This window comes from Panicum virgatum, chromosome 3N, assembly GCF_016808335.1.
Source record: "Panicum virgatum strain AP13 chromosome 3N, P.virgatum_v5, whole genome shotgun sequence".
Taxonomy (NCBI): Eukaryota; Viridiplantae; Streptophyta; class Magnoliopsida; order Poales; family Poaceae; genus Panicum; species Panicum virgatum.
In genome coordinates, this window is record NC_053147.1 from 47,331,643 (window position 1) to 47,343,976 (window position 12,334).

A 12,334-nucleotide genomic window follows, 5' to 3' on the forward strand; every position below is an offset into this window, starting at 1 on the left:
CCGCACCAGCCGTCGTTCCCGCGAAGCTCGCGGAGCTCCCCCACTCAGCGGCCGGGGACGCCGCTCCGCCTCCACGACCTGCACTCCGTCGTCTCGTCCCCTACTCCCTATGCTCCATCGCTAGCTCCGTATCCCAGTATAGTTATGGATTTGCCCGGTGAAAAATCGAAACAAAGGAGAAAACGGAAGGGGAAAGGAAGGAGTAATAGTTTTAGATTGGGGGAGAGAGAACGACTGATGTGGGGTCCATCCACGTACGTTCCAAACAGCGCGTCGACAGCTGGGAGTGGTTCACGCAGTCGACCGCCAAACCAACTTCGTGCAAGATGTGTCAGGTATATATAAGCCACAAGCAATTTCCGAATTATAAATTTCAAAAGTCGATGTCCGAGTTACAAAGTTTTCAAAGTCATAGTCAAGCGACCTCTTAGAACACTACTAAAAGAATCCTTAGTTTCCAGACATCCTACCTATTTTTCCTAGAAAAAGGTCTAAATTCTACCCTCCAACAAGAATGATAGTCTAGTCCGATTTTCAACCCTGAATTACAATATCACACAAAAATGATCAGTGAACCATCCAAAAACTTTAGTCAAAGATGGCTTGCCACTTTTAGAAACAAAATAAATTCTTATTCAATATAAAAATTCAAAACTAACTCATAAGAAAATAAGAAACGGGTGCCAATCTTTTTCTAAAAATATTATATATCTTTGTTGCTGGTGCCCGAGGAAGAGCAACATCGAGGTGTGGAGAAGAACCAAAATACCCACTAACCATAGGCCTTATTTAGATGCACCGTGTAAAGTTTTTAAAAAAGAATCTTTTCACATTTAAAGTATTAAACATAGACTAATCACAAAACAAATTACAGAACTCATCTGTAAACTACGAGATGAATTTATTAAGACTAATTAATCCATTATTAGCACATGTTACTGTAGCAATTTAGTAATTATGGCCTAATTAGACTCATTAGATTTGTCTTCTAATTTACAAGCAAATTATGCAATTAGTTTTTTATTTCGTCTAGATTTAATACTCCATGCATGTGAATCACACATTCGATGTGATAATTTTGGAATTTTGAATTTTCCATCTAAACCAGGCCTTATTCCGAACCTAAGCCATCGTTAGACCTTTAGAGCATTTCCAACAAATTAGTTAAACTTAGTTAGCTAGATAAAAAAAATCATCATCCAACAGACTATATCTAAACTCCTCAGATAGCTATCCACTTTGCTATCCCCTACCTCCCGCTAGGCAAAAATGGCTACGCAAAGCCGCTAGCCATCCGCTCCCTCCCACACGCCCCCGCAGCTCCTCCCCACCAGCGGGGTCAAGCTCCCCATCCCTGGTGGTCAGGCATGGGCAAGTCGCAGACGAAGCCAGTGATGCGGAAGCCTCTAGCCACCCACTCCTTGATGCACTCGTCGAGCTCCTCCGGTGGCGCGGCAACGCCCGCCCCCGCAGCTCCTCCCTGGCGGCGCGGCCCCGCCCCACCAGCTCCTCCCCACTCCTTGATGCACTCACCGATCTCATTCATCGGCGGCGCCCACCCCCATAGCTCCTCCCTGCCGCAACGCCTGCCCCCCTATTTCCTAGCTCCCCATCCGCTGCGTCTACCCCACAGCTCGTCCCGACCGGCCCGACGAGACGACGAATATGAGGAGTGATTTGGCTAGTGTGTTGGATTTAATCATCTTTTTGCTGGCTATTTTGTTTTATATAATAGTTAAATTAGGATTTTAGCTATTCATTTTCAGATAGTCGGTTGAAGATGCTTTTAAGAAGGAAAAAAACAATAAAATAGGCTCAGCAACGAACTGTACAAGACGTGACGAGTACGCTCTGAACTAGCAGCAGCTGAAAAATCAACAGATGACCAGACTCACTCTCTCTCTCTGTGTTTGTTTATGCGGCGTGGGCGAGAACGTCGGAAGCAGTGAGACGGTGAGAGCTTGCATACACATTCTAGTAGTGGGTAAACTAGACCCAGTGCTGGATCCGCTCCTGATCTGCTATTAAATTAAAATAATTTTTTAGATAATGGAATTTTCCGCCCTCTACGGTTTAGCGTACACAGCCTTCAATTATTATATTTTTTTCAGCTTCAATAGCTGGACTAGCAGAAGAGTTAAAAAGCAAAATTAAGCCTGATAAAGTCATATTATTATGCTTCCATACATGACTCACAAACATTTCTAAGGCTATTATCTCTAAAGAAGTGCTGATCTTTATGAACAGATCCTTTGTCATCTCCTTATGCTACAACATTGACCAAAATCACAGCCAGTAGGTCCCCTAAGGCTATTGTTGACGGCCATTATTTCCATTTTGACCGTCAACTTCTCGAGAATAAAATGAGTTTTACATCATATTCCATACATATTTTGCTTATTTCTAACGAGTTCCACTAGTTTTGGATGAGTTATGATTGCAGGAGCAGGTGTACCAAAATTGGGCATAAATGGGCAAAAACCCAGGCCGACCGGCCTCTCCTAGGCCGGCCGGCATGGAACCTCCAAAGACACGACCTAGGCTTCGAACCAGTGGCAATGTAACACATTCAAGAGGCTCAGAGTCGAGGGTTGGAACTTAGTTCAAATGGATATACCGAAAGGCTTCAACATCCATCCAAAGGACCAAAAGGCAGCCCAAGATCACAAATATTTCAAGAACCCACTTCGCTGGAGAATGCACAAGAGCAGGGCAGAGCCTCCGCAAAGTCAGAGGCCGAGATGGGCCAGAGGGAGGCTGGCCGGCCTCCCCTAGGCCGGCCAGCCTAGCAACTGCAATAACGGTGCAAACCCAACTGTCAACCGACTCCAAGAGGTGATCAGAGCTGTTGTCCAAAAGGCGGCGGCCACGTGGCGGCAACCCTAGGCAGGCCGGCCTAGGGGAGGCGGGCCGGCCCCACTTTTCGGCGTCTCAAGCTCAGTTTTGGTGTGGAAGTTAAGCACAATCGCCACAACTGCGTGCAACTGACGCTAGCCCAAATACCGACCTTGGAGCACTATAAATAGAGAGCAACACCCTCACTCTCAACACACACCAAAGGAGTTCTCTCTTCTCACTTTTGTTTCCTAGAGTAGGTTAGGAAGTCTGGGAGTTAGAGTCGAGTCAAGCTTGTCTCGGGATTCCGGAGTCGTCATCGGAAGTCGGGTATAGCTCTTGTATTTTTTCCTTTGACATTTATCAATATAAGTTATCTTCTTTATCTTTTCGAGTCAGCTTTACTCTCTGCATTTATTTACCTTTCCATGTTATCTTACTTGTGTGCGGAAGTAATTCTCTAGCTTAGGCTTTGTACCTATCTTGTTTATCGGGATCTTACCTTACGGGTTTTCTCGCCCGGACTAGAGTATCTCAAGTTAGTGCTCTAGGTTGAGGGGGATTTCTCTTGTTCGCAACAAAAGAAATCCTAACACCGAGTGCAGACGTGGTGTCTGACCTTAGTGTTAGCTAGAAAGTGTGTTCCACCCCACGGAACCGTTGTGGTAGTCGGTAGGTGGTGATAGCCCTATCCGTCCTTTGTAGCCCACCACGTTCGGGTGTTTTCATAGCAGTAGTACAGGTTGCCGTTGGACTCCCCTCTCATCCCTTTCTGAAGTCCTTCCTCTTCCAGCCGCCGAAGTAAGCTCTAGGTTCCTGATAACTAGTTAGAAGCAAGGTTTAGTCTAGAGAGCCTAGCTCGATGGTTTAGAAGTGTTTTAGGAGTCTTTCTCGCTCGTTGTCCTCCCAGCTGCCTACCTCTCTAAGGATTAGAGTCTCCTGTGTCAGACGGTCATCGTTGGCCATTATCCTATCCTATCATATCAGGCTTACCCCCACTAAGTTAGTCGGTTGATATGTTTAGTAAAGTTTGTCATTCGATTCTTCGATACTCTTTAACCATAGTGCTTCCCTGAGGAAATATACGATACCCTGGAATACTCCAAGGTGAAGTGCTACAGCGGTGATTCTGTGCGCTTGTAGAATCCATATTCTATTGAGCGTAAGAAACGCCAACATGCATTTCTGGCACCGTTGTCGGGGAAGCAATTGGCTAAAGATTTTGTTGAATAGTTTGATAAAATTTACTAGTTTGTCACCGCTAATTTTAGCGGGATTACCATTGCTCTCGGTATCCTTGTAATTTCTGCAGAGCAGTGTAGGACCAAATTCGATCTACCATATCACTTCAACTCAGATCCAGAAAGAATTGGGTGAATTTTTTTTCTACCAGAAGAAATTTTCTTAGGATCAAAGTTTGACAACACCAGCTTCAATACCCATGGCTCAGAAGACACTCTGCCAATTCTCAGCCCCGTCCAATAGCCATATCCCTACTGGACGGAACAATCACCAAGGCACCTTGTCAACATGGTTCAAGCAAGTCCCTTATGCGGAAAGGCATCAGAGGATGCCCACGCTCATCTAAAGAATTTTTTGGAAGTGAGCACCATAATCAACCCAAGAGGCACTACGATGGATAATGTTCGTCTTCGACTGTTCCCATTCTCTTTGCTTGGGAAAGCAAAGACATGATTCTACACCTACAAGGATTCAACACTTGGGATGCGTGCTCCAATGCTTTTCTGGTCAAGTACTTTCCGGTGGGCAAAACCAATGCCCTTCGGAATAGGATTTCCAGTTTTGAACAACTCTAGGACGAGACAATCTCGGAAGCCTGGGAATGTTTTCAGGAATACATTGCAGTATGCCCACACCACGGCATGGAAGAATGGCTTATCATTCAGAACTTCTTCCATGGCCTAAACCAGCGATCGCAAGATCACATGGACGCAGCAGCGGGAGGAGCATTCCTCTCTCTCGATGTTGTAGGAGCTAAAGTGCTCATCGACAAGATTGCTTCCAACCAGAGTTGGAAGGGAGATAGGCAGTCGGCTCATGCAAAAGGAATACATGAAATCGACAATGTCAATATGCTGGCAGCCAAGATGGATCTTCTCATGAAAAAGCTGGAATCTCCGCACCAGGAGGTCAACCAGATTACAGAGTCTCAGATGACATGTGAGAAATGTGGCAATACTGGACACTCGGGCAAATCTTGCCCATTCACTCAAGAGGACAAGAACTCCATTGGGAACAACACTCCCAATGACTCAGATTGTCGTCCTCAGCAAGGTTGGAATTCTAAGCCCGACCTCCCCTTCGATCAACAGCAAGGTAACAATTTTAATAATAGTTTTCAGCCCTCGCTTAAAGACTTCATGTATGGCCAAAAACAAATTAATGACAACATTAGTGAGAAATTTCTTGATAATGATAAAATTCTCGAGTCTTTGGCTGTGCAACTAGAAGGGTTTAACTCTGTTATTAAACATCAGTTGAGTTTCAATGAATTGTTAGAAACTAAAGTATCTCAACTGGCCTCATCCTGCCTTAACCATGACACGGGGAAGCTCTCCGGGCAACTGGAAGTAATCCCGAAAGAAATTGTGAGTGCGGTAGCTGTGCGGGCAAGACAATCCGCACAGAAACCACATCTTCCGCAGGATGCAGGAATACCATCCTGCATTAACCATACCACGGGGAAGCTATCCGGGCAACCGGAAGTGACCCCGAAAGAAAGTGCGAATGTGGTAGTTGTGTGGGCAAGACAATCCGCACAGAAACCACATCTTTCACAGGATGCAAGTACATGGTGGAAGACCGTAACCGCTAGGAATACCTATGCTAAAGACGGAGTGTTGGAGGAGGCCGAAGAATCCAACACCATTGCTACCCAGGAAGACCCCGTGGAACCCCCTAGAACTTCACGGGACTATCACGATACAACCACCTTACCGTTTCTAGAGCGGAGAAGGAAGCCGGTGGCCGACGAGCAATTCGGCAAGTTCGTCGAGGTAACTAAGAAGTTTTATGGCAACATACCACTCCTTGATACTATGCAGGTTCCCATGTACGCCAAGTATCTCAAGGATATCCTTGGCAATAAGAGGGTCCTGCCGACCGCCGAGATCGTGCAGCTTGCGGATGAGTGTAGCACAGCTATACTCAATCCTCTCTTGGAGAAGAAGAAGATACCAGGATGCCCCACCATCACATGTTCCATCGGAGCTCAACACTTTAAGCACGCTCTTTGCGATCTGCGAGCAAGCATCAGCATCATGCCAAAGGTAATTTATGATAAACTTAACCATCATGCGCTTGCTCCTACTGCCATGTGTTTGCAGCTAGCAGACCAATCAGTTCGTCATCTCGCGGGGATCACCAAGAATATTCCGGTGAAAATACGGAATTTCTTTGTCCCCGTTGATTTTGTCATTCTCGACATGGGAGTCGAGACTGAGATCCCTCTCATATTGGGGAGGCCATTCTTGAGCATGACAACTAGATACATTGATGTGGGAGTTGGAGTAATCCAACTCAACATCAATGGGCAAAAGGAGAGATTCGGTTTGAAACCGAAGGATGAACAATGCTCACAGATCAAAAGTTTTAACTGGAAGAAATCCGTGAAAGAGCTGGAGAAGCCGTATTCCCTCATCAAATTCGTGGAGAATCTTCGAACTCGAGAGGAGATCAAGGTGTATAACCAATGGAACGCGAAGCGGAATATCCAACGTAGGAATTTTTTGGAATTTGGGAAGAAAGAGATCGAAGTAACTCTACCTACATGGAAGGTGTAGCGGAAGAAAGCGTCGCCACCAATGTCTCCATCAGGTGACGACGACCAAACCCAAAGTATGGACAGTCTTGCTCAGGACGAGAAACTTGAGCCCTTGCCATGAGCAGACCTACTAAGCTTCATTCAAGCTTGGGGGAGTGCCCATGTATCCAGGTAAGTCATCCGACCTATCCTTTCTTCTTGTGTCCAAGAAAAAAAATAGTTAGTTTAAATCATTCAAAAACTCAAAAAAGAAGAAGTAAAAGTATAAAATAAAATAAATAAATTAAAGCACAAAAAAAAGTTTCATGCTTTGAATAAAACTCCCAGGTTTTATGTGTGGAAATCCGTGTAAGCTCTTATCATGGAGATGATGAACAGTTGCTCTGTCAATGCTTTGCAAGTGCCTTGTTTACAACTATTTACTCTCCTAGTACTTGAACTAGTTGGCACATAAGTAGTTCCACTAAAATCTGGTTGTGTGGGAGCATGAGCTTGATTTCCAAGTCTAAGTTGTTGTGAGATTTGAGATAGCCCGAACCGGAATAAAATTGCATGCTCTAGTAGGGAACCTCTTGGAATTTCTTTAAAATAAAACATGGTAAAGAATTCCCCTTTGGTTTACTTGTCCTACCCAAAGCCATAACGTTTTATCTTATGAACCTATATAAGCTATCTTGAGTTATATTGAGCTTTGCCGAATGGTGAGTTCGTTCAAGGAAGGTACTTGTCATCTACCGATCTTTTTCCTTTGCGTACCCATTGTTTTGCTAGCCTCAAAACGTCTGGCATGTCAATTACCTACTCCTGGTATTGATATCCATCTTCGCTAGACAATTCCCCTCACAACAAAACCCAAAATCTCTACAGTGAACATATCCATCTTGAATGGTCTATCCAAGCAGTGCTTCCTTCCAAAAACTCTATCATTATGGAGTGTGGGTCATCTTCCTAAAAAAAAACTGAAGCAGAAGCAATGAAAAAAGAAGAAGAGAGAGACAAGACCCATAGCTCCACTCAAAAGAGTTGAAATAAGGAGCTCAAATAAAAAAGACCACAAATGTTCTAAGTGTGAGTCCATTTCCTCCCTCTCCCCTGAACACTTCACCGTCCATAAGATCAGGATTTGATCGAGTATCAACCTCTTGCGAACCACTCTTTGGCTCAGCAACACAGGTAACCAAGGTATGCTACACTCTCCCTACCTAAAAACTCCATATATCAGCCTTAGAGTAGAAAGAAGATGATCAAATTGTCCGACCATGGTGAGGATCATACACCTTGAGCGACTTGAGAGTACCATCGGGGAATCTTAAACCACTTTTGAAAAACATGCAAAACTTCGAGATAGGAACCTGAACAGGAGGCAGGAAATATTCCGGTGAAGGTTGTTCAATCTCTCAACCGCCCAAGACAAGGGATAAAATGCGAGTAAGCACCATCCACCAGAAACCAAGGTATGAGCCAACTTATTCAAAGTACATATGGGTTGAAGTATTATGTTGTGCATAAGATTTCTGCAGGGTATGAGCATTGATGCAACTCCTGATCCACCAAGCCTCAGCTTTAGCTTTGCTCGAGGACGAGCAAAAGTTTAAGCTTGGGGGGGTGTTGACGGCCATTATTTCCATTTTGACCGTCAACTTCTCGGGAATAAAATGAGTTTTACACCATGTTCCATACATATTTTTCTTATTTCTAATGAGTTCCACCAGTTTTGGATGAGTTATGATTGCAGGAGCAGGTGTACCAAAATTGCACATAAATGGGCAAAAACCCAGGTCGACCGGCCTCTCCTAGGCCGACCGGCCTCTCCTAGGCCGGCCGGCCTGGCACCTCCAAAGACACGACCTCGGCTTCGAACCAGTGGCAATGTGACACATTCAAGAGGCTCAAAATCGAGGGTTGGGACTTAGTTCAACTGGATATACCGAAAGGCTTCAACATCCATCCAAAGGTCCAAAAGGCAGCCCAAGATCACAAATATTACAAGAACCCACTTCCCTGGAGAATGCACAAGAGCAGGGCAGAGCCTCAGCAAAGTCAGAGGCCGAGATGGGCCAGAGGAAGGCTGGCCGGCCTCCCCTAGGCCGGCCGGCTTAGCAACTGCAATAACGGTGCAAACCCAACTGTCAACCGACTCCAGGAGGTGATCAGAGCCGTTGTCCAAAAGGCGGCGGCCATGTGGCAGCAACCCTAGGCCGGCTGGCCTAGGGGAGGCCGGCCAGCCACACTTTTTGGCGTCTCAAGCTCAGTTTTGGTGTGGAAGTTAAGCACAACTGCCACAACTGCGTGCAACTGACGCTAGCCCAAATACCGACCTTGGAGCACTATAAATAGAGAGCAACACCCTCACTCTCAAGACACACCAAAGGAGTTCTCTCTTCTCACTTTTGTTTCCTAGAGTAGGTTAGGTACTCTGGGAGTTAGAGTCAAGTCGAGCTTGTCTCGGGATTCTGGAGTCGTCATCGGAAGTCGGGTATAGCTCTTGTATTTTTTTCCTTTGACATTTATCAATATAAGTTATCTTCTTTATCTTTTCGGGTCAACTTTACTTTCTGTGCTACAGCGGTGATTCTGTGCCCTTGCGGAATCCATATTCTATTGAGCATAAGAAATGCCAACAGCTATCTGCACTCGTCGTACTCTAAATGCATCATCTAAAAGAATATTCTGTCCTAGTCATCAAGATTCTCTACTTTATCTCCAGTTTTCTTGCATTCATTCATTCTCTATACCTCTACTCTATATCAACTATCAAGGTGGAACCCACATATCACATTTTTTTACCCCCGTCTGTGCCCTCTCTCTCCTTCCTCCTCTTCTCCCCCTCGTTTTCCCTCCCTCCTCCCCTCTCTGTCTCTCTATCGCCGGCACTCTCCCCTTCCTCCTCCCCTCCCCCTTCCTCCCCCTCCCTCGCCGGATCCATGGCTGCGCCGGCTGGGGCGGAGGTCGGCGCGCGCCGCGGCTGAGCGGAGCGGTCGCGGCGGGTTGGCACACGTGTGCCGCAGCGGGCGGCGGCCATGGCGCCACAAGCCTGCACGGGGCCATGCGGACGGCGGCATGTGCGTGGCCATGTGGGCGGCGCTCCTCGTCCGGCTACTCGACGATGGCCGGATGGATGGCGGCGGGCGCGCATGAGCAGCGGGACGGCGTGCATGCGCAAGGCTTGCTACGGACGGCATCGAAGCTCTGTGCGCGCGGGCTCTGCGCACACGCGGGCGGGTAGAGCAGGCCGCCGAGCACGGGCCGAGCAGGAGGCGGCAGGCGCACGGTAAGCACGCAGGGCGGCATGGCGTGGCGGCGAGTGCGCAGGGCACACAGCGGCCGCGTCTTCCGGATGGGCGGCAGCGGACGGAGCCTTGGCTGGCCGGCGGCCGGCAGCGGGCCTTGTGGCGGAGTAGCTCGGCGTCACGGCGGAGCTGTACGCGACGGCGGCCCACCTCCCTCCTCCATCCTCGCCAGTGCAGATGTGCACGTCCGCGGTGGCGTGTGTGCGCGTCCGCGTGCACACGGCGAACAGTGCGCGGCTGCGGCGTGCGGCCGCGGATCCGCGCATGGGCGGGCGGGCGTGCCGGCGCATCACGGTGACGAACCTACACGACGGCGGCGTTGGGGGTGGGCCTGCGCGACGGCAAGACGGCGACGGACGGGCGAGCTCCATTCCTCCCCTCCTGACCTCCTCCGTCCTTCCCCATCTCTCCCCAGCGCCCTCCCTCCCTCGCAGCGAGCAGCAAGCAAGTGAGCGGGCGGCCAGACCGCGGCGGCGACTGCGACGGCGAGCTGCTGCTCGATCTCCGCGGCTCGGTGGCGACGGCGGGTGGTTGGGGGTAGCGCGAGCGGAGGTGAGGTGGGGCCTGCGCGGCGCGTAGCGTACTTCCGTACCTACGCTGGAAATAGGGGAACGGGCTTCTTCCGCTTGGGTAGCGTAGAGCTCCCAGTACACCACTGCATCAAATTTTACGGTGAAGAGGCCCTGCAGGAAGCTTTAGCGAGCCCCGGTGCGGGTAGCCTAAAAATAACTTGCATAAAGGATGAATGTTGGCCAACTTGTCCCTGTTAGATAGTAAAGGCCTCTTGTGCATTAAAATTTTGAAGCCAATTCCCAAGCATGTGGGTTACCGATCTAGGTAGGGTTAAACCAGTAGTAACTTGGACAGTCCTCCAGATTACCTTTACATGTTGGCAATCGAAAAAGAGGTTTTTGATTGTTTCGTTACAATTGCAATAGCTACACTTTTGACTGCCCTTCCAGTTTTCCTTTGAAGATTATCCTTGGTTAAAAGAACCCCCTTTTGCATATACCAAAGGAAGATCTTAATTTTTAGTGGAATTTTAAGTTTCCAAATAAATTTATGTCGGAAAGGGAAGTTATGGTTAGCTAGATGAAGGTACATCGAGCGAACTGTAAATTGTCCGCTCTTGGTTAAGTGCCAGCTAAAAGTATCCCTTCCATGAGTCAAATTAAAGTTGGAGACTTGTGCTACTAGTCTTAGTCATTCATCTAATTTTTCATCTACCAACACTCTCCTAAAAGAGATGTTCAACGATGTTGAATTCATGACTTTTGGCACCGTATCATGCGAATGGTGAGCGATGTTGTATATAGTGGGGTAGATATCTTTAAATGGCCGGTTTGATGCCCATGTATCCTCCCAAAACCGCGTTTGTGTTCCATCCTTTATATGAAAAGAACCATTAGCTAGGACCTCATTTTTTATTTTCATGAGCCCTCTCCAAAAATGAGAGTCGCCCTGTTTGGTCTCAACTTGTGATAGAGATTTGGAGCTTAGGTATTTATTCCTAACCAATGTTTGCCATATCCCTTCACCATTAAGCAAATTCATTATCCATTTGCTTAATAAGGCTTTGTTCGGAAGATCAATGTCTATAATGCCAAGACCTCCTTGATCCTTAGGATGGCAAATGATGTACCATTTTGCTAGGTGGTATTTCTTTTTTATCTTTGTAACCTTGCCAAAAGAATCTTGATCGATATTGATCAAGTTTCTTCAGTACCTCCTTTGGTATATCAAAAAAGGACATCATAAATATGGGTAAACTGCTAAGCACCGAGTTTATAAGGGTTAATCTACCTCCATACGACAAGTGCTTAGCCTTCCAACATGAGAGCTTCTTCTCGAAACACTCTTCGATCCTCCTCCAATCAATATTTTGGAGTTTTCTATGATGCATTGGGATCCCTAAATATCTAAAAGGGTATTCCCCCATGTTGCAACCAAAGAGCTCGATATATTCATCCTCGAATTCTTTTGCTTTACCATAGCAAAAGATTTCACTTGTGTGAAAGTTTATTTTCAGACCAGATAATTTCTCAAAAATAGTCAATAATAATTTCATATTTTTTGCTTGGTCCAAATCATGATCCATGAAGATGATGGTGTCATCTGCATATTGCAATATGGACAATCCATCCTCTACCAGATGTGGGGTGACCCCTTTTATCAAACCATCATCCTTTTCCCTTTTAATTAGAATGGCAAGCATATCCGTGATGATGTTGAATAAGATTGTTGACATTGGGTCACCTTGACGTAAACCCTTTTTTGTTTGGAAGTAGTGACCAATGTCGTCATTGACTTTGATCCCAACACTACCTTCGGAAACAAAACTTTCAATCCACCTGCACCATTTTGGTGAGAAACCTTTCATTCTTAAGCTTTGATGTAGAAAAGACCACTTGACTTTATCATAAGC

At 46.7% G+C, this 12,334-nt stretch overlaps 1 non-coding gene across 1 annotated transcript; it reads right to left on the reverse strand.

Annotated features, from left to right (window-relative positions):
• Positions 1-4,613: 4,613 nt before the first annotated feature.
• LOC120668299 lies at positions 4,614-4,720 on the reverse strand. The gene has a single exon (XR_005672392.1). It is a non-coding gene; the product is annotated as a small nucleolar RNA R71 (small nucleolar RNA).
• Positions 4,721-12,334: the final 7,614 nt, after the last annotated feature.